General features: G+C 45.9%; 1 protein-coding gene across 2 annotated transcripts in view; it reads left to right on the plus strand.

Moving 5' to 3' along the window:
* The window catches only part of LOC138249678 (F-box/WD repeat-containing protein 7-like), a 326,410-nt gene that overhangs the window by 27,358 nt on the left and 274,456 nt on the right, over positions 1-24,596 (plus strand). The window lies entirely within an intron of this gene.

A 24,596-nucleotide genomic window follows, 5' to 3' on the forward strand; every position in this document is an offset into this window, starting at 1 on the left:
GAACAGTTGTAGAGCTTGGTTGTCATAATCATGTTTTATTTCATCGTTGCTTGCCTGACAGTGACAATTAGTGGATGTGAGTGGTCTTTTCTGTGCCAATTTAGAGTTCATCTTAACCACCCTTTGTTAGCATTTATTGATTTACTCCTTGGTCAGTTGCCATTTACTGTCTTACAGTGACTTCACTCTTGGTCAAGTCTGTATAGTTGGACTTTGGTGATGGCTCGAGTGGTGAACCTTAATTTGTGGTGTAGAAATTATTGCTCAACCCACTTATACTGTGGGGTTACTCTATACCACATGTAGGGAGGCATAAGTAGCGTGCCTTTACTGCGTTTCCTTTAATGTTCCTAGTCTTAAGGAAGGTTAAAATTAGTGGGTTTTTGGTTGCTCGATAGGAAGAAGAGAGGGAATCAAAGTGTGGGATAGCGAGTGTAAGAGGCAACAGTTTACACCTGCATGTCTTGTGAATGTTTTTGAGGAATTGTTGTTGGGGGAAGCAGTAGTGTGTGGTCCATTTGTGACTAGGCTTCCTACCTTTGTGATCATCCTCATGTTACCAGGTGTTGCCTTTTGACTTATTCGAAGTTTTTATAGTTATGACCATTAGAATTCACCATTCGTCCTGATGTTTGTGGCTCTTGCTACATCTGCCTCAGTCACCGTGTCCTATAAGCTATAATCTTTAGTTAACTCTTACTGCTGTTGGTGCTCCTTCCTGCCAGGGGCAGAGTGAATCTATTCTCAGAATTGTTTTCTTGCTCTCACTCCCTGCCCTCTCTGTTTTGCTGTCCAACCCCCAACCCGTCTGTTGTTCCCTCCCCCTTTCCTATTCTGTTTAAAGTTTTCTAAAAATATATAATTCCCCCATAGTTGCTTTCTTGCCTCTCCCTCAAAATACTATCACTCATTGGAAGCATTTAGTTGATCACCACCCATGTCTCTTCCATTGCCCCTTCAACATTTTTTTTTTTTTAACACACCAGTCCTGTCATTGCTGTTGAACATCAGCAGCAAGCATTGGGAAAGCCAAAAAGTAAGTTAGAGCCTTTGTATGTGAAACTGAACCGAGGGTAGTCCCAGTGCTTGTTCTCTTAGCCGTTTTAAAGTTATTCAAGCCATAGTTATTCTGTTACGACTGAGTTACATGTACCTCTGTTGGTAACTTTCGTGAATGTAGATCCACGTGTTTTCCTTCCCTTCACTATGAGTGGTAAAATGTTGAATCTGATTCATTTGCTTTCTAGTTTTCGGTGGACTGTGTTGAAAGACTTGCAACTAGAATCCATTCAAGAACCAGGGCTGCTTTTTTAAATTTATCAAGGAGATGGTCTTGCTTCTAGGATGAATGGCTTAAGACTCAGTAGAGAGGCAGGATTTCTCTACAACACCCCTAAAGCCAATTCACAATTCATACTTCTTGACACCAATCTAAGCTTTGCTAGCACAGCTCTACAATGTTTTTTTTTTGTTTGTTTTTGAAGTTTACAGGTACTTGGGGCATTGTATCATTTTTCACAAAATAGCTCGGCTCAAGGGATCTTGAAATCTATCTTATCTGGTGTAAAGAAGCTGTTTTCCTAATGTTTCGTGTACTTCTAGATTTTTGCAAAGCATCTGCATTCATCAGTTGGAAGTGGGACCTGTGTGCCCTGTTTCATCATTGGTTTTCTCTTATTCAAAATGGTTTGTTAATGATTGGCTATTAGCACCACACAATTGGTTACTTAGGCCTTGAATAACATATGCCTGCCTACGGAACAATTAAGGGGGAGATTGAATAGATGTTCATTGGTATGGAAATCCCAATATTGAAAAAATGTATTTGCACACCCTTGCTCCCATGGTACTTGTGCCTGTACTATCAGTTGCCACAATACACCAAATATGAACACCACAGTACACAATAGATCCCGAATATACAAGTCACTCATGGACTCCTTGTGGTGTTCAAGTTTTGGTAGCAATGCTCTGGCTTGATCTGTATGTGAGTATTTTAGATTTAAAAAAGGATTATGAATTTGGACAAATCAATCTGTTGCTTTCTTGTTCTTTGGATACTGTTGGGGTACACAAATGTTCTGGCTGATGCTTTGGGGATTGGTAAAATCACTGTTATCATATTTCAGGAACTGCAGACTAAATAACTAATTTTGCCAAGCCTGAATTTCATTTGTAATTTTATCCTTACGGTTTTTGGGGAAAAAAAAAGCCTAATTGAGGTTGATTTTCTTTGTATATAGGCAAACCTTATGTAAGCATAATGTTTAGCCATCTACAAAGTTATTGTCATACACCGAAATGCATGCAGAGGCACGCACGCTAACTGTGGGTTTCTGAAGCCCCATAGACATTGTGCGCTACTCCTGCAACCTAGTAGTGGAGACCCGGATGGTAGCTCCTTGGAGGTTGTGACTCTTGAAGGTTGAGCAACTGCTGGAGGAATGCAGAAGGAAGGGGTCAAAGCTAAGAAGCGAGGGGGAGTATCCTACACCTCTGCAAAGACTTTCCTTACTTCAAGGAAGACAATACTTAATTCCAAATGGAGGACTTAAGAGAGGATGGTGACAGGTACTGCAGGCAGTCCCGAACTGATGAAAATACCACAAGGGCAGGATTAAAAGTGTGACCCTAGCAGCGAAAGGTGACCCTAGGCAAATAAAAAACAGAACAGAAGTAGGGACCCTCATTCAGTTATCCTGAGTGTAGTCAATGGTGGGTCTCAGCATTCAGATAGGCTTCCAAAACTGTATTTTTTGGTAAAGTCATCTGTTACTTAGAGACCCCATTGTATCTTGGGTAGTAAGTCTGGACTGGATATCAATCCTTGTTATGAATGTAGTGCTTGGAATGGAGAGACATACATTTAATGGTCTGTGCTTCAAAGAGGAGGAAACTCAAGCTTCCTTCTGATCTGAAGCTCACCTCACTTCCAGGACTAAAATCTCTGCAGCCGAGCTTGACTCTGGGTTCAGTTCTGGATTCTGGGTTTGTAGGATTTGGGGACTTCAGCAGTTCAGAGAACAGGGAAGTTTTGGGAAGGTGGTTAAAGACATGATTGGAGAGACAAGCTACACAATATGGTAGATGGCTGTGTTTGGCTTTTTCTTATAGGTCAGTTTAAGATGATGCTTGTTATGTCTGCCTATGCATTCATAGTTTCTTTGCTGGGGGCATCTTAATCTTTAAATTAGATTGAATCGTTGTTTCCTAATAGTTATTTTTCCACACATAAAATTAGTTTGCTAGCGCACTGAATTTGGAATATTAAGATGTTCCTTATGAACTTGTAAGCCAACTAGTAATTTTCTTCTGCCTGGTGCTGGCTCACCTTTTCGAGACTTGCTTTTGGAATTTTCGTTCCGTGCCCCTTATGATCTGGAGTTGAATATTTCCTTAACTGGCACGCTTTTCCTGGTTTTGTATTTTCTCATGTGTTCCTGTTAATTTATCATGTTGTAGTCAGAGATTTATTTGTTTTGTTGTGTCCCTTGTAATGCTTCCTTTAGCAGGAACAATGTCTCTGCATTTCACAAGAAACGGTGATGCCATGCTGCAAGTAAATGTTTTCTCTGTTGCCACCTGCCTTAGCTTGCGTTAGGTCCAGCGTATATGAATCGTCAGATATTTATGTTAATCTAAGAGAATTTTGGAGATGGTAGGGCTTTGGCATTTCACACTCCTCTTCATTTCTTCTTTCTGCCTCTCCTTTAATGGCTCTGCTGTGATCAGCATTTGCTGTGGGATGGCTTTGCACAGCTAATGTTTTGTTAAATAAACTTTGAGGTTGTGCAGACGCTGTTGATGGGGTTCCAGGTGCTGTTGATAAGAGACGGATGCTGCAGTTGAAGAATCCTGATCCCAGCTTGCCCCATTTTAGGCCTCGCCTACAAACGGCTTTTAGTTACTTGTAGCTGAAAGACCTATTTTGAACAATGCCAATGATTACAGTGGGGTTTTGGTCAGCACTTTGCTTGTCACTGGTTGGCTTTTGTGGCAGTTGCATGCGCTTCCATCTTATTCAGTGGTTTCCCTTCATCTTCCTATGTTTGTAGCTGTCCTGAAGCATAGCTTCTTTGCCATCCTTTTAATAGGGTAACTTGTAACCTTCCACTGCTTACGTTTAGGGAACTACCCTGTGGCCTCCAAAAACAACGTTAGTTTTCTAAAGAATCCATCATCTACGTACTTGTAGGATCTTTTGTTCAAATTGCTTCATCCATTGGTCCTTTAAATTGTCAATCACATTTTCTTCCACCCACCTGTGCATACAGATGGGCCAGGCGGTAAACCCACTTTATCAGTTGACCCCCTTCACTGTGAGTGACTATACGAAGCCTGTGCTCATTGTTCCCTTCCACCTAACAATAGCTTGTTTCTCTTCATTGACAGTACTTGTTTGAAGTGTACTTTTTATTTTTTGAATATGCTATATTAACTTTAAATGGCAGGTGTTTTATTTCACCTGCACTTTGGGTGCCCAGTTAAATGGTGATTTAGTTTACATCTCGTTTTTAAATTTATAAAATGTTTAAGTAATACTGTAGCTGCTTGCTATTTAAGCTGCAAGTTAAGTGGTGGTATGTTCTGGTCTCCTTCACAATTAATAATAATGAATTGCTTGACACAGGTGAAAGACTTATCAAAACATTTTTCGTGCATGTGGCTGCAGCATTTGAGCTTCTTTTCTGTTTTTTGCATGGCATATGTTGCAATATTAATTAATAAAAAATAAAAAAACATTCCACAGCTTGCTGTTGCCAGTACTTGTTTTCCTTTGATTTTAGCACTTGTGCAAGTTCATGTGTTTTCTGTTTGCCCCCCCTTCCACTGCCGGCTGTTTCTACCTTCACACTATCACCACTTTTGTGCTCTGCATGTTGCTCTCACACCACCATTGCATCTGTTGCTTCCCCACCCCATGCCAGGCACAATTTAATTCAGTCAGTAATGATTCTTATGAAGTGCGATAACTCACCTGGCAGGGTCTCAAGATGTTTGGTGGGAGTATAGGAGGTGAGGCGGTGATTGAGGTATGCAGGTTCGTCATTGTGGAGGGCTTTGCAGGCATGTGTGAGGAGCTTGAAGGTAATTGTCAATGAAGGTCTCTCAGGTGGCAGGTGATGTGGCTGCGGAGTGGGATGTTGAAGATGAGTCTGGCAGAGGAGTTCTGGGCGTTATGCAGTTTCTTTAGTAGTTTCTGGGTGGTGCCAGCATAGTGTGTTGCCGTAATAGTCTGCTGCTGACAAGTGTATGGGTAATGGGTAAGTATCCACTTGACAATCTTACGAAGCAGGTGAGTGTGTTTAAGCAGGAAGACAAAACAGTGTTATTTTGGCGGTTCATTTAGAGCGACGAGTCCAGGATAATGCTGAGGTTTTGTGCATGGTTCATAAGTGGGGAGGGGTCGGGGTGTTCAGAGTGCTGCGGACCACCAAGAGTCGTGCCGGACGGAGGGAGTCGAGCCCAGGATGGCAAGTTTGGTCTAGTCTGAGTTAAGCCTGACACAGCTATCCTTCATGCCGGTGGCGACTGCTTTCATCCTGTTGTGGAAGTTGCTCTTGGTGGGTGTGTATTAATCTGTGAGAAAGAGAATCAGCTGCGTGTCAATGTTGAATCTGTGGCTTTTGACGGCTGCACGCGGGCCATATAGATGTTAAAGAGGGTGGGGCTCAGAGAGGATCCCCGAGGCACTCGGCAGCTGATCTCTGTGGGTTCTGAGTTGAACGATGGAAGTCTTGACTCTCTGTGTACAGCCGGTGAGGAACAAGTGGATCCATTCTAGGGCTTTGTCGCAAAACCCAGCGTTGTGGAGTTTTGCGCAGAGGGTGGGAGATGGCGTTGAAGGTGGCTGAGAGGATGCCGGCCGGTGCTCATGTTGTCTGTAGTGGCGAGAAGAGCGGTCTCTGTGCTGTGGTTGCCTCTGAAGCCGGATTGGGAGAGGTCCAGGATGTGGTTTGTTTCGATGAACTCCGAGAGATAACTTTCTCAATGACTTTGGCTGGGAAGGGGAGCAGCGAGTAGGGTCTGTAGTTCCAGAGGTCCGTTGGGTTGGCAAAGGGTTTCTTCAGCAAGGTGTTTGTTGGAAAGTGGATTATTGATACGAACAGGTATGTACCTATACGTAGCAATAGGCCGCTAATCTCCATTTAGGTCCAGTTAGGTCTCAATAAATTAAACCCAGCTCAACCCTTGGTAGCTTGGCAATGAGCTTAGGAGACAAGTGTGTAAAGCATTTATAAAACCAATTTATAAAAATAGAGTATATTTTTATCTTTTAAAATGACACCAAAACAAAAAAAATTGGAAAAGGGGAACCAAGATATAATTTTTTTAAGAATTAGTGTTTTTAGTGCCTAGAAACAAAAGGCGCCAATCTGGTCGCACCTTGACTGGGACAAAGTCAAAGAATAAGGCCGATGGAGCCCTGCTCGGCTAAAACAAGTGGGAGGCCTCGGTCAGACGTTTACCTTGGGACCTATTCATTTTCTAGAAAATGTTCTTCTGTGGGATGAAGTTGCCAGTTCACTGGAGCTCTTACTCTGATACGTGTCGCAGGAGCCCTGGGTGAAGATTTTTCAAGATTAAAATCCTCAGATCGGACAGAGCCTGAATCTTGATCCGACATCCCTAGAGCCCTCTTCAGATACACTGCTCGGTAGGTCCCGGTCAACTTTCTATGTTCGGACATAGTCACTTTTTCAGAGATTCTCTTCAGCGAGACAAACCTGCAAGTCAGCCCAAAACGGCTAGAGTTGCTGTGGCGGGTTGGTCCCTTTACAGAGCTTTTTCCAAAAAGTTCTCCAATCTTCTCCAGACTTCTGGATCTTCTTCCAGAAGGTCTTTTAAGGTTCTTTGGGAGCCCACAGCTCACCCCAAGGTTCCAGAAGCTCTCCTTGAGGGTGCAGAGTACTCCTAGAATGCACCTGGCTCAAACTCCAAACGGCCACTAGACAGTGGTCAACTGGTCATTTTCTTCAGGATCTAGGGCAGGGGACTCTTGTTAGCAATTTTTCACCTGTAGCAAACAGGGAGTCCCTCCTTGAACCAGTTGAAGCCAGGAAAAACCCTTCTTTTGGTGAAGCCAAAGTCCGCAGCTGGTGCAGTCCTTCAGGGGAGAGTGCCCAGGTGCAGGCCCGGGGCCCAGAAGGGTAGTCCTTCTCCAGATGTTCTTCTTTGTAGGATCTGAGTTATGGGTGCAGCTCTGCCATATTTCTTCTTGCTCCTGGGTGAAAAACAGGGGGCCTGGTTCTCCAATCAGATGCAGGGTAACCCCCCACTCCCGCCAGTGTCGACCACTTCTTGGGCAGTGTGGCAAAAATCAATCAAAGGGAGCAACATTCTTCAAAAATCCATCATGGCTGAAACTGATTTTTGGATGTTACATCTGGCTAAGCCCACCCACTGGTGTGGCTACAAATCCTAAACACATCCCTTGCCTGCCCTCTCCTAATCTAATCAGGGGGGCACCTAATTGTCTGGGTTTGCAGGATGTGAGGGAGGTGCTGGGTTGCCCCAAATGTCCTTCCCTGCCTTTGAAGACCAGTTTGGCCGCCCCCCCCCCCTTCCTGCTTCCCCATCTGCAGAGGTAGTACCCAAGCCCCCTCTCCCTCTCCTTTGTGTTCAGCGCAGGCCACGTCACACCTCATCAAGGCAGCCTGGACAGGCTGCCAGAGGCTGGCCAATCAGAGAAGGGCATGACAGAGCTGAAGTTGGCAACTTTTCAGGTAGAGTTTAAAACATTTTACATGAACTAGTTATATTAAATCCAACAATTATAAGTTGTGGGATTTATTATAACAAGTAATTTGATACTAAACTTGAGGTATCTGACACTTAAGTGAGATTTGTTAATTAAAATAAAGTCTCCCCATTGTAGGTTATGGAGGTGATTGACAACAGTGAGGGAAAAACGAATTGGACTGTTTCAGCTCACCAGGGCTTATAAAACAATGTTTAAAAGGACCCTGCTTATAGTTACATGGCGCTCAACCCTAGGGGCACACAGGGCACACCTTAGGGGTGGCCTATATGTAAAAGTAAGGTCGTTTAAGACTTTGGAAGTACTTTTAATTTCAAAGTCGAATTTGCCTTTAACTTAAATTTAAAAGCAGACAGATAGACAGGCCTGCCTTTAAAATGGCCCTGGGCACCTCAGCAGTGCATCTATGAGTGCACTACCTATGCTGGGGTCCCTAAACCTACATGACCTATCATATACTAGGGACTTATAGGTAGGTTGACACAGCCAATTATAATTAGCCTAATTTGCATACTTATAGTACACGGAGCATAGGCCCTGGGACTGGTTAGCAGTACCCAGAGCACCATCAGAGTTGGGAAAACACCAGCAAAAAGTGAAAAATGGGGGCAAAAAGTTAGGGGGCCTTGGCAAGCAGCCCTGTTTTCTCACAGAGTCAATCTCGGCATCCTTCCAGACTTCCAGGAAGGTTGCGGAGTCTATGTAGCAGTCGATGGTACAATAGAAATTGGGTGCGATGGCAGTACTTGCTCTGTTGAAGATGTGGTGAGGGCAGGATCCAAGGGGGCTCCGGAGTCCATGCTTTTCATGACCCTGAGGGTGTCGTCAGAGAAGAGGGTGGTGAAGTTGGGCTGCGTCAGCTGGGATCTGGAGCCATTGGGTGCAGTGATTGTGGGTGCAGTGATTGTTTTCTTGGGTTGCTGTTGTATATCTCCTTAATCTTGCGGTGGAAGAAGGTGGCAAGGTTGTCGCGGAGGTTTTGAGAGGGGGGAAATGTCTGGTGGTTTGGTGAATTTTTTTACTACAGCGAAGAATTCTTTGTTGTTGGGTGCCTTGGCATTAATTTGTTCCTGTATGGCTGCTCTGATGAGGTGGTGGTGTGCAGTGACGGCAGTTTTGAAACTGTTTTGCTGCCACGATCTTGCTGCGCCTCTATCTTTTCTCGAGCTGTCTGCAGGTGCTCTTGGACTCTTGGAGGGTGGTGGAGAACCAGCTGGCTTGCTTGGAGGGCTGCTTGTCTGAGGGTTTCTTGAGGGGAGCCAGTGTGTTGGTGCAGTCTGAGATCCAACGGTGGCAGTTGCGTGCTGAGATGTTGCCGTCCGTGGATGTTGGTGGTGGGGTTTTGCTGAGGGAGATGGTGCGTTAGTCTTTGTGACCTTGTTCCAGCTTCTGCAAGGATTGTGGTGGCGTACGGTGAGTTTGGTGAAGGAGATGTGGATGCAGTGGTGATCGGTCCAGTGTGGTTCAGAGTTGTGGCTGACGGAGATGGTGTTGCTTGCGGAGAAGATGGGATCGAGCTGTGTCCTGCTGAGTGGGTTGGAGTTGTGACCAGTTGTTTGAGTCCAAGGGTGGTGAGGTTCTCCAGTAGGAATGAGGTGTTGAGGTCATTGAAGTTGTCAGGAGAAAGTAGAGGTCGACAAGGACGATGTAGTCTGTTGAGGCGAGAGCGTGATGAGCGATGAAGTTGGCTATGGCTTTGCTGAAGGGGGTGGGGTCCAGGAAGTCTGTAGACGAGGGTACCGTGTAGGGTGGCAGTCAGTTTGGTCTTGAAGTGAGAGGTCGTCAAAGCTGATTGTGAGGCAGAGGGTGTTTTTGTGTACGATGGTGATGCCTCCTCCTGGTTGGTTGATGCGGGCCTTGTGGATGATTTTGCATCCATCAGGGATGGCAGTTCCGCTGTCTGGGGCTGATGTGGAGTTCATCCAGGTTTCCTTAAAGAAGGTGACATGGGGGAGGTGGAGTCGAGCAGGTCCCAGATCTCCACGGCGTGTCCTTAAAGGGAGCGGGTGTTGAGTGCGATGCATCTGAGGTGGTCAGGTTCAGTTCTTGAGGGTCATGCGGTCGGTGGGTCTGGTGTGCGAGGAGGAGGAGAAGAAGGCCCAATTCCTGCAGTTGAGCAGGCGTTGAGTGTTCTTCAGTGATGCGAGGCGGCAGGTGGTGAACCATCCGGGGTTGTGTGCATGGAGGGTGCTGGAGTCCTAACGTTGCCCGGTCCAAAGCCCAGGGTCTGTGGTGCAGGGTTTTCTCTCCAGGTAGCCTCTGTGTTGCATCGTCACATTGTGTGACACAGACTGGTGGCCATCTTGAAAATATGGAAAACAATGTTTCCTGTAGTTTTAGGGTGGCTGGTTGTAGCAATTCAGTTTTACGAATACCTGTATGTAATGAAAGCTACCGACTTTGCTAATGCTAGTAGCTGCTGCCACAAAGCATTGCCAAAGCAAGACCTTTTGTTTTTGCCTGTCCTTATTCTACTTCGACTATCAGAGTGCTCACTCTGGTCTTTAATGGCATGTCATAAAAGACTATTTCTTGGCTGACAATGGTGAGGACGTGGGCTTTTAAAGTAAGTATGTTGGTTAGGTCAAAAGAAAAGCACTGACACTCTGATCCCAATTCAGAAATGTTTTTGTGAGTCTGTATTAGTTGATCCTGTATTTCCAGAATGTACATATGACTTATTTGTTCCCTTAAGGACTTGCTGGAGGGGTCGTGAGGCAGGACATTGAGGTAGTGTTTTGGCCTTGGAAAACCTACACTATTGATTCACTGAATGATGAGTAAATCTAAGGAAAAATATTTTTTTCCCCTCTAGGTCGAGAGAACATGTCACGTTACCGTTGCTAATATGTAGTTGAATTGTCTGAGGCTTTGTCACACTTTCCAGCAGTCATGTGTGGCCACCTGTAAATAAAAATGTAAAGGTGACATTGAGTAGTTAACACAAGCTGCCAGCGCTTGCGGGTACATTGTTATAATAGGTGAATTTGCTGTGCATCTGTTTAACTTAAAGAACTGTGAAGAAGTGCTTACCGTTGCATAATCATGTTCATTGCTCACTCTTCCAGCAGTCAAGCATCTCATGTAGCCGTAGGAGTAAGCACTGTGTAGACTTTGAGGGGGTGCATTACAAAAAGGTTATTTTCCCAGAGGGAGTTGTTTTCTTTTCAGATTTGTGCTTTTTGTCTAAAATACAGGTAGAGGACAGCAGTGCCTTCACAATTGTTTCTGAACGGTGGGATGTTATCACCATTTGATACTTCATGCCTTGGTTTTGAAACAAGTCCGTGGCTGGACCCTGGCGTGCAGCAGGGCAGACTTCATGGGATCCTACAGTCTTGGCATTAGAACCCCAACAAGAGACTGTTTCGATGGCATGATAGGTCACATTTTAGACTTTCTACAGGTGAGACTGTGTTCCAATGCCTTTCCACAAGAAAACCTACGATTAAAAAAATATAATTCATTTTTCTCTTCCAAAATCACTGTTTAGAAGCTCTTTTCATAGGTATATTTTTTGTTAATGGTGTTCCCATGACACTCGTATACCATTTAGACGAGGTGAATGGACAATGGCAGTTTCCCTCTAAGAGTCTATGAGATTTGAGCACTGGATTAAAGGTTGGAATATCCTTTGCCATTTCCGCTGTCACGTCTAGTGGTATCGTTAGGAGGGATGATTCTATGATAAAACTTTCTTTTTGTCCTTTTCTTTCTCTTTAGTCTCCCAGTTTGATTGGTTCGTTTTGAACTCGCCATCCCCTCTCTATCCTACTTGTGACATAGGCATGCCTGCATTCCTCCCCGTCATTTTCTATTCCCCGGACGCATCAGGATCAGTCTTAATCTTAAAATTGCTCAAGACTTGGAAGCTCTTGAAAAGGATCTTTTTTCATGAAGACTGTAGGAAGTTGGCTCTGTATGTGCTATTTCAAAGTAAGGAATAGCATGCACAGAGTCCAAGGGTTCCCCTTAGAGGTAAAATAGTGGTAAAAAGAGATAATACTAATGCTCTATTTTGTGGTAGTGTGGTCGAGCAGTAGGCTTATCCAAGGAGTAGTGTTAAGCATTTGTTGTACATACACATAGACAATAAATGAGGTACACACACTCAGAGACAAATCCAGCCAATAGGTTTTTATATAGAAAAATATATTTTCTTAGTTTATTTTAAGAACCACAGGTTCAAATTCTACATGTAATATCTCATTCGAAAGGTATTGCAGGTAAGTACTTTAGGAACTTCAAATCATCAAAATTGCATGTATACTTTTCAAGTTATTCACAAATAGCTGTTTTAAAAGTGGACACTTAGTGCAATTTTCACAGTTCCTAGGGGAGGTAAGTATTTGTTAGGTTAACCAGGTAAGTAAGACACTTACAGGGCTTAGTTCTTGGTCCAAGGTAGCCCACCGTTGGGGGTTCAGAGCAACCCCAAAGTTACCACACCAGCAGCTCAGGGCCGGTCAGGTGCAGAGTTCCAAGTGGTGCCCAAAACACATAGGCTAGAATGGAGAGAAGGGGGTGCCCCGGTTCCGGTCTGCTTGCAGGTAAGTACCCGCGTGTAAAGAAATGGCTCCCTGTTGCAGTTACCCCCCACTTTTTGCCTGATACTGATGCTGACTTGACTGAGAAGTGTGCTGGGACCCTGCTAACCAGGCCCCAGCACCAGTGTTCCTTCACCTAAAATGTACCATTGTATCCACAATTGGCACACCCTGGCATTCAGATAAGTCCCTTGTAACTGGTACTTCTAGTACCAAGGGCCCTGATGCCAAGAAAGGTCTCTAAGGGCTGCAGCATGTCTTATGCCACCCTAGAGACCCCTCACTCAGCACAGACACACTGCTTACAAGCCTGTGTGTGCTAGTGAGAACAAAATGAGTAAGTCGACATGGCACTCCCCTCAGGGTGCCATGCCAGCCTCTCACTGCCTATGCAGTATAGGTAAGACACCCCTCTAGCAGGCCTTACAGCCCTAAGGCAGGGTGCACTATACCATAGGTGAGGGTACCAGTGCATGAGCACTGTGCCCCTACAGTGTCTACACAAAACCTTAGACATTGTAAGTGCAGGGTAGCCATAAGAGTATATGGTCTGGGAGTCTGTTTTACACGAACTCCACAGCACCATAATGGCTACACTGAAAACTGGGAAGTTTGGTATCAAACTTCTCAGCACAATAAATGCACACTGATGCCAGTGTACATTTTATTGTAAAATACACCACAGAGGGCACCTTAGAGGTGCCCCCTGAAACTTAACCAACTATCTGTGTAGGCTGACTGGTTCCAGCAGCCTGCCACACTAGAGACATGTTGCTGGCCCCATGGGGAGAGTGCCTTTGTCACTCTGAGGCCAGTAACAAAGCCTGCACTGGGTGGAGATGCTAACACCTCCCCCAGGCAGGAGCTGTGACACCTGGCGGTGAGCCTCAAAGGCTCACCCCTTTGTCACAGCCCAGCAGGGCACTCCAGCTTAGTGGAGTTGCCCGCCCCCTCCGGCCACGGCCCCCACTTTTGGCGGCAAGGCTGGAGGGAACAAAGAAAGCAACAAGGAGGAGTCACTGGCCAGTCAGGACAGCCCCTAAGGTGTCCTGAGCTGAAGTGACTCTAACTTTTAGAAATCCTCCATCTTGCAGATGGAGGATTCCCCCAATAGGGTTAGGATTGTGACCCCCTCCCCTTGGGAGGAGGCACAAAGAGGGTGTACCCACCCTCAGGGCTAGTAGCCATTGGCTACTAACCCCCCAGACCTAAACACGCCCTTAAATTTAGTATTTAAGGGCTACCCTGAACCCTAGAAAATTAGATTCCTGCAACAAGAAGAAGGACTGCCCAGCTGAAAACCCCTGCAGCGGAAGACCAGAAGACGACAACTGCCTTGGCTCCAGAAACTCACCGGCCTGTCTCCTGCCTTCCAAAGATCCTGCTCCAGCGACGCCTTCCAAAGGGACCAGCGACCTCGACATCCTCTGAGGACTGCCCCTGCTTCGAAAAGACAAGAAACTCCCGAGGACAGCGGACCTGCTCCAAGAAAAGCTGCAACTTTGTTTCCAGCAGCTTTAAAGAACCCTGCAAGCTCCCCGCAAGAAGCGTGAGACTTGCAACACTGCACCCGGCGACCCCGACTCGGCTGGTGGAGATCCGACACCTCAGGAGGGACCCCAGGACTACTCTGATACTGTGAGTACCAAAACCTGTCCCCCCTGAGCCCCCACAGCGCCGCCTGCAGAGGGAATCCCGAGGCTTCCCCTGACCGCGACTCTTTGAATCCAAAGTCTCGACACCTGGGAGAGACCCTGCACCCGCAGCCCCCAGGACCTGAAGGACCGGACTTTCACTGGAGAAGTGACCCCCAGGAGTCCCTCTCCCTTGCCCAAGTGGAGGTTTCCCCGAGGAACCCCCCCCTTGCCTGCCTGCAGCGCTGAAGAGATCCCGAGATCTCTCATAGACTAACATTGCGAACCCGACGCTTGTTTCTACACTGCACCCGGCCGCCCCCGCGCCGCTGAGGGTGAAATTTCTGTGTGGGCTTGTGTCCCCCCCGGTGCCCTACAAAACCCCCCTGGTCTGCCCTCCGAAGACGCGGGTACTTACCTGCAAGCAGACCGGAACCGGGGCACCCCCTTCTCTCCATTCTAGCCTATGTGTTTTGGGCACCACTTTGAACTCTGCACCTGACCGGCCCTGAGCTGCTGGTGTGGTGACTTTGGGGTTGCTCTGAACCCCCAACGGTGGGCTACCTTGGACCAAGAACTGAGCCCTGTAAGTGTCTTACTTACCTGGTTAACCTAACAAATACTTACCTCCCCTAGGAACTGTGAAAATTGCACTAAGTGTCCACTTTTAAAACAGCTATTTGTGAATAACTTGAAAAGTATACATGCAATTTTGATGATTTGAAGTTCCTAAAGTACTTACCTGCAATACCTTTCGAATGAGATATTACATGTAGAATTTGAACCTGTGGTTCTTAAAATAAACTAAGAAAAGATATTTTTCTATATAAAAACCTATTGGCTGGATTTGTCTCTGAGTGTGTGTACCTCATTTATTGTCTATGTGTATGTACAACAAATGCTTAACACTACTCCTTGGATAAGCCTATTGCTCGACCACACTACCACAAAATAGAGCATTAGTATTATCTATTTTTACCACTATTTTACCTCTAAGGGGAACCCTTGGACTCTGTGCATGCTATTCCTTACTTTGAAATAGCACATACAGAGCCAACTTCCTACACCGCGTCTTCGGAGGGCAGACCAGGGGGGTTTTGTAGGGCACCGGGGGGGACACAAGCCCACACAGAAATTTCACCCTCAGCAGCGCGGGGGCGGCCGGGTGCAGTGTAGAAACAAGCGTCGGGTTTGTAATGGAAGTCAATGGGAGATCTAGGGATCTCTTCAGCGCTGCAGGCAGGCAAGGGGGGGGTTCCTCGGGGAAACCTCCACTTGATCAAGGGAGAGGGACTCCTGGGGGTCACTCCTCCAGTGAAAGTCCGGTCCTTCAGGTCCTGGGGGCTGCGGGTGCAGGGTCTCTCCCAGGTGTCGGGACTTAGGATTCAAAGAGTCGCGGTCAGGGGAAGCCTCGGGATTCCCTCTGCAGGCGGCGCTGTGGGGGTTCAGGGGGGACAGGTTTTTGTACTCACAGTCTTAGAGTAGTCCGGGGGTCCCTCCTGAGGTGTTGGATCGCCACCAGCCGAGTCGGGGTCGCCGGGTGCAGTGTTGCAAGTCTCACGCTTCTTGCGGGGAGCTTGCAGGGTTCTTTAAAGCTGCTGGAAACAAAGTTGCAGCTTTTCTTGGAGCAGGTCCGCTGTCCTCGGGAGTTTCTTGTCTTTTCGAAGCAGGGGCAGTCCTCAGAGGATGTCGAGGTCGCTGGTCCCTTTGGAAGGCGTCGCTGGAGCAGGATCTTTGGAAGGCAGGAGACAGGCCGGTGAGTTTCTGGAGCCAAGGCAGTTGTCGTCTTCTGGTCTTCCTCTGCAGGGGTTTTCAGCTAGGCAGTCCTTCTTCTTGTAGTTGCAGGAATCTAATTTTCTAGGGTTCAGGGTAGCCCTTAAATACTAAATTTAAGGGCGTGTTTAGGTCTGGGGGGTTAGTAGCCAATGGCTACTAGCCCTGAGGGTGGGTACACCCTCTTTGTGCCTCCTCCCAAGGGGAGGGGGTCACAATCCTAACCCTATTGGGGGAATCCTCCATCTGCAAGATGGAGGATTTCTAAAAGTCAGAGTCACCTCAGCTCAGGACACCTTAGGGGCTGTTCTGACTGGCCAGTGACTCCTCCTTGTTGCTTTCTTTGTTCCCTCCAGCCTTGCCGCCAAAAGTGGGGGCCGTGGCCGGAGGGGGCGGGCAACTCCACTAAGCTGGAGTGCCCTGCTGGGCTGTGACAAAGGGGTGAGCCTTTGAGGCTCACCGCCAGGTGTCACAGCTCCTGCCTGGGGGAGGTGTTAGCATCTCCACCCAGTGCAGGCTTTGTTACTGGCCTCAGAGTGACAAAGGCACTCTCCCCATGGGGCCAGCAACATGTCTCTGGTGTGGCAGGCTGCTGGAACTAGTCAGCCTACACAGACAGTCGGTTAAGTTTCAGGGGGCACCTCTAAGGTGCCCTCTGTGGTGTATTTTACAATAAAATGTACACTGGCATCAGTGTGCATTTATTGTGCTGAGAAGTTTGATACCAAACTTCCCAGTTTTCAGTGTAGCCATTATGGTGCTGTGGAGTTCGCGTTTGACAGACTCCCAGACCATATACTCTTATGGCTACCCTGCACTTACAATGTCTAAGGTTTTGTTTAGACACTGTAGGGGTACCATGCTCATGCACTGGTACCCTCACCTATGGTATAGTGCACCCTGCCTTAGGGCTGTAAGGCCTGCTAGAGGGGTGTCTTACCTATACTGCATAGGCAGTGAGAGGCTGGCATGGCACCCTGAGGGGAGTGCCATGTCGACTTACTCGTTTTGTCCTCACTAGCACACACAAGCTGGCAAGCAGTGTGTCTGTGCTGAGTGAGAGGTCTCCAGGGTGGCATAAGACATGCTGCAGCCCTTAGAGACCTTCCTTGGCATCAGGGCCCTTGGTACTAGAAGTACCAGTTACAAGGGACTTATCTGAATGCCAGGGTCTGCCAATTGTGGATACAAAAGTACAGGTTAGGGAAAGAACACTGGTGCTGGGGCCTGGTTAGCAGGCCTCAGCACACTTTCAATTGTAAACATAGCATCAGCAAAGGCAAAAAGTCAGGGGGCAACCATGCCAAGGAGGCATTTCCTTACAAAGACCCTTCCCCTTGAACGTTTGTGCAAAGTCTTGTAGGTTTGACACTAAAGATGAAATAATTTCTCATACAATATGCTTTCAGTGCATGTTACACTTTTTTTTAGCCCTGCAGTTGGCCAAACTGTTTTTCTGACTTTTCTTTTTTTCTTTGCTTGTTTTTCTATCTTGGTTTGTTTGTATTATGTTCCTGTCTGCAATAAAAAGACATATAAAAAGCATCTAGTTGACAAGGAGTATTCTTCCTCTTACTGAGGACCAGGAATGATGTTGGGTCCCGATGAGTCACCACTAGATCCCGAGACTGTGCGGGCGAGAAACATGTTGCCCATTTGTTGGTTCTGCAGTGTAGGGAATACCCACACACGGTTTCTCCACACACACACCAACAGTCGCGGTGTTAGGTATACACGTTGTCTCTTTATAGGGAACCAGGCCATTATAATAATAATTTCCCTTTCTCTGTTTTCAACCTTGGCATTGTTTTTTCGCACCCGTAGTCCATTTTAGCGGTTTTTGTTCCTGTTTCTCACACATCCATTCCCCGTCAGCAATTTCCTCTTAGATCTCCAGCAAAGAGCCCGCTAGAAGGGCCCATCAGGCACTGCAGGCCCGATGACAAAGCATGTTGCCTAATGGTGAGTGAGGGCTATTGTTCATAGTAAGCTAATGCGTGTGTGGACCAAAGGCTCTCTCCCTAATAGGTAGAGTGTAGTCTTGAAGTTCAGAAAGGTGCATCTCGGTTTATAGATTCGGCTTTTTCTCACCCCAGCAACCACCAAAAGGGCTCCTTTGAGGCCACAGAAGAAATATAGGCCTCCGGGACAAGATTCTCTATCCTTGGAGTGGATCCACCCCCTGACTGGGAAGTCATTCTGGCGGCCGAAAAGTTTCACGCCACCACTCCTGCTCCTCCTGAAACCCATAAAATGCACGGAGAACACGTATGAAAGAAAGAGGTTGATGTTTTGGGATATGGACTTTGTGTTAGTTGATGTAACCTTTAGTTACTTTCCTCATGTGACTTTTAATCATTGCTTTTATGTTTCATGCGAATATTGATCGGTTTTACGTTTTTGGTTGTGATTTTTAGACTGCTATATTAAAGATTCAGAGGGGCTTGCTAATTTTTCCAAGATAGTTTGATTAATAACTCGAATCTTTTAATTTTATTCCAAATGGAACCAATAGGTGGCAGGATTGTGCTAGTTATTTCCATCAATTACCGACTTCATACCGCAAACCCAGGGATGCACTAAGTAACTTGTCCTGTCAGTATGCGATAGCTGCATTAATACCATGAGGTATATTGTCTGTAGGTCTTTACTTCATTCTTCTCCACTAAAATGTCTACTAGCCAAGCCCCCTGCACCATGCTTTTTTCTGCCCTTTTATGCACTTCTATCCCTTGTATTCCACCTGACGTGCCTGTTTCCTCTCTATCTCCCCAATAGAGCTGATCCCCCTTAACTCCTGGTTTCTGTCCTGCCAGAATTTACTTTTTAATTGGCACCTACCCAGATTTTAAATCAGCCTTCCACTTCGCAGTCCCCTTATCTTGCAATGCTCTTCAGTGTGTTGTGTTTCATGATTTGTGCTCCAACCAGCTGATGGGCATTAAACCTCTGAGCACCTCATTTTAGGAAACTGCTCTTGCACATGGCTACCCTGACCACCTGTGCGCACCGTAATCAACCAGCTCACCTGCTCTCAAACTCTGTGATCGCTCTGCGACGTTCAGCTCTATTTGTGGTCCACCCTTGATGCTTTCATCTTCACCTTTTCAGCTCTTGAGTAGTTCTCATCCTTTTTTCTTGCTTCTTCTTTTTGTGACTTTTGGTTCTCTGCTCTCATTTCCGTCACCATGCGTTGGTGTCCCACAAGGCTGTGGGTGTGACTTGTTTGCCAGCTACTCGTTTGTTTTTTCTGATATTATCCGTGTGGTTGATAATCAAATCTTTTTCTCACTTGCAACGTTCTCCTGTCGCACCAACCTCCAAACGCTGAATGTTTGCCAGCTACCCATCATGCAGTGGCTAGCCGCTCTCTCATGCCGATTTTCTCTCTAAAACTGAAATCCTTTATTTTCCCACTTCGTTTGCACCAAGCACCTTACTTCATCCGGTGCAGCCGCTAGAGCCCCAGAAATGTTGGCATTCTTTTTAAGTCCAGCATACAAATTCATTTACATTACAGTAGCTCCTGCTAGATTCTGGGCAGTAAATATTTGAACTGTCAGTGCCTCGCTTGCCTTCCACACAGCCAAAGTTTTCATGCAATAAGAGCATGGCCAGCTGGCACAACAGCCATCCAGCTGTCCTGCTGCTCCTTTTCCCTGTGTGCCACCTGAGCTCTCTCCAGTCTTCTGCTGCCAAAACCTATTCCCAGGTAGAATGTCCAAATGTCTGGCTCTATTCTTTATGGCATAGTATAGCATCTTTCCACAAACCCTTACTTGTGTTCCTGCCCACATTTTCCTCTCAAGCCTCCTTGTCACCCTCATCCCACCCTGGGCTGTGTCTTAATTCTCTTTTAGCCTGCTAGAACTCACTCCACCTTGGCCTAAGCTGCCTGCTCGCTGCAGATGTTCATGACCACCTTCAAGGTCCGCTCCTCCAGCTTGTCCTCCCGGCTGCCAGGTACTGCCTCCGTCGCGTTAACACATGTGTTACACACATATTGCTTAATGTAGATATACATTATCACATCAGGAGCATGTGGTTTCTCTCACCATCTAGACTAAGCAGATCTTTCAGTCTGGCTTATGTTAGTTTTACACAGTTCATTCTAAACCTTCATGATAGTTCTGATTTGGCCCAAAGCACCTGCTCTTCGTTTTGGTAGCAAGATTTGCTACATCAGTGTCCTACACCTAAACAGACAACAAAACATTCTAGGGCATTTAATTTGACATCAGGTGTCCATGGTTTTATTACTTTATTTTTTTCCCCATTTGAAAGTTTTGAGGAGGAATCTACCCTTTCCTACTGAGCATAAATATTGCAAGATCATTCAGGCGTAGTAAGCTCTTGGACTGGCTATGACAAAGCGATGTACCTTGGGCTTCCTTTGTATACAGTTCATCATCTTCAGTTAGTTCACACTGCAGCAGGATTAATACATCAGCTATACCTTCAACGTCAACATAACTGTGCTTATGTACCAAAAATGCAAATAAAGAGTGGCGCTGTAGAGCAATGCTGTACCACAGTAGATTTAGTGACCTGCATCCTACAGGCGCTGTCATGCTCTCAGACCATCCAAAGATTCTGCATAAGTAAATCTCACCCACCAAGTTGTGGCATGCGTTGTCATAAGTGGCCTTCCCCCGTCCTGGCTTGGTCGTACTGCCAGGACAAGGTCCTCCTTCTCTCGGAGGCAGTTCCTAGTAAAGCAGCACTGGATAATCATAATGTATAAGATTGCCTTGAGAATGAACCAGATATTTGTATTTGTGGCACTTTGGTTAAAGTGTGGGTTAACTGTGTTAAAGCCTCTAAGGGTCAGTGGCTTTCATCTGACCTACTAATGTAGTCAAAAACAAAGTCCTTATTTATAAGGTAAGACACATTTGTCACTCTGTAAGGTTAGTTTTCTCATAATGGTGAATCCTAGAGAAACAAAACAATGAAGGTTTTACTCATGATGGATTTAATTACACCCAACTGTGAGTACAAATGCAGAAGCAGTGATCCCAAAGTGAAATAGTGAGAACATTGTAAATGTGACTATTATACGGCTTATAGGTTAGACATTTGTCATGATAAGAAGGAGGGGCATCCTCTGTAGTCAAACACTTCAATAGGTGGAAAAGTCATGAATGTCTGTAACGTGATATTTCCTTTAACATGCTGAGTTTCCTTGTAGAAGAAAGCCCTGAAGGCTAGTTCTTAAATAAAATGCCTGTCATATCACACTTGAGTCTTTCTTATTGGCCAGCCTTCGTGTGTAATAATGGAAATATTAACTTCCCTTGCTATATCTTAATTTACGTGACTAGCATATCCATGTACGTTTATACGTATGTATGTATGCATATTATTATTATATATTTAGATATTTGTATTTCTTTGTAAGCATGTTCAAGTCAAGGCATGGTTCTACAAGAAAGGGTCATGCGATCAGGCTGAACGCAGGCTTGGGGGTAAGCGGAGGACATTATTCCCAGGTTGGTAAATGTGTGGACTTTTCTTCGCGTTGCAGTAGGGGAGGCACATGGTAGTAGTGATAGTATAAGAGTAAATACTCAGTCACAGGCTTCGGGGTGTGTACACTGTTGGATCAGGTAAATTATTGGGTGCAGTAGATCAGACCAGTAAAGCTATGAATGAGATGCTACAGAACTGTCAGGCAGCCCTGCTGAACAGAATCAGTCTGAGTCAGTCCGCGACAGCTGCACCATTGAATCAGCCTCTTACGTAGCACATGGGCGGGTTGTGCGTGCTTTCTAATGCATCTTCCCCCGTGTACGCCACGCCGTACTTGTAGGCTGTGCGGTACTCGCTAGCTTTGTCAGTGCTGTAAGACATGTAGCCAGTCACTCCGGTGTTGTTTTCACTGTGGTACCTCAGAATAAAATAGAAAAGGAAAAGAAGGCCACTTTGCAGTGCATCAGACTGGGGAGATTATTAATGTGGGTGTGGCTCTGTAGAAGAAATTCAGCCTTTCTCTATCCACATTGACTTCCTTTTGCTGTTCCTATTCCCCACAAATCAGTGTCTGCTTTAGGAAACGCAATAGGTCTCACATCTGTGAGAGTTAGAGCTATTGGTGTTGTAAATGACAGTACCTTTTATTAGCTATGTGTTTTGGTTTGCAGTGTAGGGGATGTATGCCAGGTGCCACAGCATCCCTCCCAGACCTGTCGCTGCAGGAGAGAGGACACAACAAGGCCGCCACCATGGGAGTGTTTTTGTCTCATTCCTACAGGCTGGCTCTGATACCCTAGAGATGCAGCCCTTTCTAGTGTGTTTACCTAAATGTTTATAGAACCAAACAAGCCACCAAGAGGCACCGTTGTGGCATTTAACCCAGAGAATGAAGGGGTCAGAAGAGTTGGGAGCAAAGAAGAGGAAGCAACCATATATTTCAGTGTTAAACTTTTAAAATATTTATTCCTCTACGTTGGCAGTACCAGCCTAACTTAAAAACATTGACTGTATACAAAGAGAATAACAGAAAAGGCACCTTAATTTCAAATTAATTATAGTGATTTTGTTAAGAATGGCACCTGCTTTGCAGCACTATGAAATGGCAGAATCTGTATTACCAATATATATCTTATATAAGAAAAACTAGTTATTTCCAGACTGGCCCTGGCGTAAGGGCCAGAGCTGCCAACTTTGGAGCTGGGGAACACGGTCCGAGCCTTGGCTCAGGCTCAACATCCTGTGATTCTGGGCAAATCACTTAATCTCCCCTTGCTACCAAAAATGAATGTGTTCTTGTTTTATGTAACAGGTGCTCATGTAAAGTGCTGTAATACCTTTGTATCGGGTTTGTGTAAGTTTGCATTACATAAAACTGCAAAAAATAAAATAATTATAATCCTGACAGTTTTTTCACCTCTTCATCTCTGCAAGGTTGATGCAAATGAATTATAGCGGGTTTGATAAAAATGGCATGTGCTTTTCAGCGCTATGAAATGGCAGAACCTGTATTACCAATCGCTATATGGAAAAAAAAAAAAAGCATTATTCCCAGACTGACCCAGCACGCACCAGACAAAGAACCCTAAGGGAGAAGATGTGGCATACGGGCCAGGGCTGTTGATTTTGGAGCTGGGGAACACAGTTGAGTCTCAGCACCAGCTCCACATCCTGTGATTCTGGGCAAATCACTAAATCCCCCCTTACTACCAGAAATTATTGTATTCTCTTATAATGTAACCGGTGCTCATGTAAAGCGCTGTAATACCTTTGTATCGAGTTAGCGCTGTATAAACCTGTAAAAAAATATAAATAAATAAAGGGCTGCAATCAATACCTTTGTGTCAAGCTTGCGGTACATAAAACTGAAAAAAAAAAAAAAAAAAGCCCCTGCAGACATTGCAAAGAAAGAGCAAGATGCCTTAAAGCAAGGAGAATTAAGAAACAGCATACTGCCATGAGCGAAGCGGTGAGGCAAAAGAAAAACAGTGCGCCGACACAAAGCTATCTGGCTGATCGTGCAGTAATCAATGTAACAGGGTCAGTCTCCAAGGCGGGGAAAAACAGCCTCAAGGCAGGACAAACCTAAAGCATTTACCAACGCCATGAAGGGATTTAAAATAAATAAATTATATATATATATATATATTATATATATATATATATATATATATATATATATATATATATATATACATACATATATATACATACTATTTTTATTGGTTTTTTTGAAAGAAAGGAAAGAGAAGAAGAAAGAAAAACATTACACAGATAAGGCCTGGCGCAGCCAGCTTAGTCATTCTTATAGTGACAATATACTTTGACCGTAAGACAGATCGACACCTCTGTTATGTAGTACAAAGCACAGTCATATTTGTTCATGGGAGAAGACCCAACCGTTTCCCCCACACCTTTGCATGCTGATGGGGACAGCCCTTCGCTTGCACATTAGTCAACTCCGCACCTCCGTTTCCGGAAGGACAGCCCAGTGGGAGAGTTCCAGGTGGCTGCAATGTTTCTCTTGGCCACCAGCATGGCGGCACTGACAAACGAATGGTCAGTTTTGTTCCCTCCAACTCATCCCTTGTGCCCAGCAGGACCAGTTTTAGGAACATCTGTTGCTCCCTCTCCAGCACTACATTAAATTCATAATTTATCTTACCCCATTCCCCCTGTATTAGCAGGCATATCCAGACCATATCTGCAGTCTACAGCACCCCTGCACACTGTGGACACTGAGCAGAGGGGAGGAACCCCTCCCGATATAGCCGGTCAGGGGAAAGGTATGCCCCATACAAAGAGTAGAACTGCACGTCCGGCAGTCTTGCAGACACCGCCAGTATGCTGGGTGCCATCAGCGCCTCCACCCAGTCTGCCTCCTCAATGGGTTCCAGCCAGCCCTCCCATTTGTCCCTGATATGGTTTAGGTTGCCCGGCGCATGGTTAATTGACATCTTGTAAATTGTAAATACCCCTTGTTTCCCCAGGGCTCCCATTAACAGCTTGGCCTCTAGTGGACTGTACTCCGGCACTGGGTCCGTGCAGGACAAGTGCTTGCCCAGGGCATGTCGGAGCTGGAGGTATCTGAAGAAACTGTATGCTGGAGAGTTGAAAGTCTGTTTGCAAATCTTGAAAGGGTCGCATGGCATCCCCCCTTCCATACATCCCCCAGTCGCGAAATGCCCACAAGGTCCCACTTCGCAAACTCTGATCAGTTGTGCCAAAGGCTCAATGGCCAGGGCAAAAAGGAAAGGGGACAGCCTTGGCGCGTTCCCCGGCGGATAGAAAATGTAGAAGATAGGGTACTGTTGACCTGCACTCTGGCTGTGAGGTTGGCATATAAGGCATGTACTAGTCGGCAGAATCTAGGCCCCAAACCTGTACGCTGTAATACTAGGAAGACGA

The sequence above is a fragment of the Pleurodeles waltl genome, chromosome 8 (assembly GCF_031143425.1).
Source record: "Pleurodeles waltl isolate 20211129_DDA chromosome 8, aPleWal1.hap1.20221129, whole genome shotgun sequence".
NCBI classification, from domain to species: Eukaryota; Metazoa; Chordata; class Amphibia; order Caudata; family Salamandridae; genus Pleurodeles; species Pleurodeles waltl.